This window comes from Pseudorca crassidens, chromosome 11 (assembly GCF_039906515.1).
Source record: "Pseudorca crassidens isolate mPseCra1 chromosome 11, mPseCra1.hap1, whole genome shotgun sequence".
Lineage (NCBI taxonomy): Eukaryota > Metazoa > Chordata > Mammalia > Artiodactyla > Delphinidae > Pseudorca > Pseudorca crassidens.
In genome coordinates this window covers 87,373,574-87,376,868 of record NC_090306.1, presented here as the reverse complement: position 1 = coordinate 87,376,868, position 3,295 = coordinate 87,373,574, and the positions used below count along the sequence as shown (strand labels likewise).

Genomic DNA, 3,295 nt, shown 5'->3' with positions numbered 1-3,295 from the left:
ATTTGCATCCCCTGAAGCCATTGCTATTCAAGCTTGGAAGGCAACAACACCTTGGAGCTTGTTAGAAATGCAGAAACTCAGGCCCCACCCCAGACTGAATCAGATTAAAGTTTGAGAGGCCATGATCTAAATCAGGCCTTAGCAAACCTGGATAGGTTCAAACATCACCTAAGGCTTCCATTTTTAAGTGCTGACCCAGCAGATTTGATATAGAGCCGGAGATTCTTTATAAGCCCTACAGGTACTTATGATGTAGCTGATCTGTAGACTGACATTTGGGAACTAGCCTCTAACCCCGTGGTTCTCAAACTCGTTTGAACATTAGAATCACTGGGAGAGATTTTAAAAGTCTTGATGCCCAGACTATATACTCTGAGCAGTTAAATCATAAACCGTGGGCATGGGGTTGAGGCAGTAGGAATTTTTCTCCAGTTTTATTGAGAAATAATGAACATCCATCACTATGTAAGTTTAAGGCATGCAGCAGGATGGTTTCATTCACATATATTGTGAAATGATTATCACAGTAGGTTCAGCTGACATCCATCTTCTCATATAGATACAATAAAAGACAAAAAGAGAAAATAAAAAAGGAAAAAAAATTCTCCTTGTGATGAGAACTCATAGAATTCACTCTCTTGAAAAATTTCCCGTATATCATACAGCAGTGTTGCCTATAGCCGTCGTGCTGTAAATTACATCCCTAGTACTTATTTATCTCATAACTGAAAGTTTGTACCTTTGGACCATCTTTCTCCAAATCCCCTTTCCTCCACCCTCTGCCTCTGGTAACCGCAAGTCTGATCTCTTTTGCTATGAGTTTGTTTTTCTGTTTTGGTTGTGGCTGTTGTTGTTTGCAAGATTCCCCATACAAGTGAGATCATACGATATTTGTCTTTCTCCATCTGACTTATTTCACTTAGCATAATGCCTTCAAGGGCTATACAAGTTGTTGCAAATGGTATGACCTCCTCATTTTTTTACGGCTGAATAATATTTCATTGCATATATACCACACTTCTTTACTCATTCATCCACCGATGGACACTTAGGTCATTTCCATATCTTGGCTATTGTGGATAATGGCAGCAGCAATTTTAAAGTCCCTCCAGGTGACTCTGATGTGCATCTTAGGTTGAAGGCCGCTGCTTTATACCAGTGCTGCAAAAACTTTAATCAGTAGAAGGACCACTCCCTACACAATCCCACAGGGTCAGCAGAGCTCCAGTGGTTCCTAATTGAAAAAGAGGTAGAACTAGGGCTGAAACCCCAATTTCCCCCCCTAGCCAGGGTACGTGTCACCTGCGAAACTGCCAGGCAGCATGGTGAAGGCTACCTTGGCACTACCTGGATCCCTAGTGTGGGGCCAGTTGAGGAAGCTCAGACCTATATAGTTCAATAGCCTCAATCCGTCTGGTCTTAGCTTGGAGGCAAGTTTCAATGGCTTGTTCCTTGTCTTGTTCTCCAGCGTGCTCAGAGTCCCAGTGGTATTTTTCTCAGCACACTGGGCTGTAGACATATTGGCTGTCTTTCATTTTCTCAAATGTATCCTTTTCCTTCCACCTCAGGGCCTTTGCTGTTTCCTCTGCTAGGAATGCTCACTCTCCTTCCCTCTCTCCAGTTCCTCCTTCAAGAAAGCCTTTCCTGACCCTCCAAATGAGAGCAGGTTCCCCTATTGTACACTTGTAGAGCAGTTTGTACCTTTCCTTCCTCACAGTTATCACAGTTTTAAATTATGTGTTATGTTAATATTTGAATAATTTCTCAACAATTCCAATTGAGAGAAATCACAGCTCTTTTGCTTAGAACTGTATCCCAGTCACTTGCATTGTGCCTAGAACACAGTAGGGATTCGATGAATACTTGAGTATTCATGCACCACTCTTCCCAGCATTGGAGGTTCCAGGTCCCTTACGTATTGTCCCCACCCCACCCAAGAACATCGCCATTTGCCAAGGCAACCACTTTAGCCCCTGCTAATCTTTAGGTATACACCAGCCCCTTTTTGGATCATCATGAGATCCCCAACTCTAGACACAGTCAGTCTACCTGAGGCCCCTTTTCCATGTCCGGATATTAGTAGCATCCCCCTTCCAACCACCCAAGGGTTGGGAGCCTCCATGGACGCTTCTTGTTGCTGCCACTCTGGCACTGGCCCGGCAGTCCCCTAGGTGTTTTGTCTTCATCACAGTATTAAGCAGGAAATATTATTGTCGGTGTTCTAGGATATCTTGTGCTCTTTTTGTGTAAAATGAGAATAATAGTATCTACTGCAAAGGGTTGATGGAGAATTAAATGAGGTATTCTGCATCGACAATACACTGCCCAGTCAATAAATATTTAGAATTTTTATTACTACTAATAACTGCAAAAATCCCACTGGTGCTTTCTTCGGCAGCACATATACTAAAATTGGAACGATACACAGAAGATTAGCATGGCCTCTGTGCAAGGATGACCCACAAATTTGTAAAGCGTTCCATATTTTTAATAAAAAAAAAATCCCACTGGACCCCGCAAAATGTTTTAGAGCTGCAGTTTGTACTTACTGAATGAGATGATGGGAAGCTAATATGGATTCGATAATAATTTTAAATGAGCTCACGCTTTATTGGTTGTGACAGCAGTAAATTCAATAGTATATCTAGAAGTGGAAAATAATGCTTATTTCCATTTTCAGAAAATGTGTGACATGTCTAAGGATTTAAGGGTCTTTTGCAACAATTCCGTGCCCTATTTCTCCCACACTGGGTTCTCAGGCTGTAAGCTGAAAGTACACACTTCGGAAAATGTGACACATACAGTCTCTCCTCTCTTATTTTCATTTTCCTTTAAGTATCTCTGTCAAACAAGCTGGAATACTAGTCCTTTCTCTAGAAGTTGCTGCTGTTCAGTCATATGAAGGTCAGGACTTTCAGCCCATCTACTTTGGGCCAGAAAACTTGGAAGAGGTCAAAGCTGAGCCTTAGTAAGCATGGGAGTAGGGGAAGGGAATCTCACTGTGGTTTCAGTCCCACCGGAGAGGTTGTGGACAAACTAGAGAGGAAAGCAACTCATGCATTTATTTTTTTTCACTCAACAAATCTCTATTGAACACCCTACCATGTGCCAGAAACTGAATTTAACACTAAGGGCTTCCTAGCAGTGTGACCTGAGGCAAGTTCATTAATTTTCCCATCCTCAGGTTGTTGCCTGTAAAATGGAGATGACAATAGGGTTGAGATAGGTATTAACTAAGATAATATGCGCAGGGAGTGACACAGAGTCCGTGTGTGATGCAGTGAGTATTCACTGC

At 42.1% G+C, this 3,295-nt stretch overlaps 1 non-coding gene across 1 annotated transcript; it reads left to right on the top strand.

Moving 5' to 3' along the window:
- Nucleotides 1-2,382: 2,382 nt before the first annotated feature.
- Nucleotides 2,383-2,489, top strand: LOC137203104 (U6 spliceosomal RNA). The gene has a single exon (XR_010932935.1). It is a non-coding gene; the product is annotated as a U6 spliceosomal RNA (small nuclear RNA).
- Nucleotides 2,490-3,295: the final 806 nt, after the last annotated feature.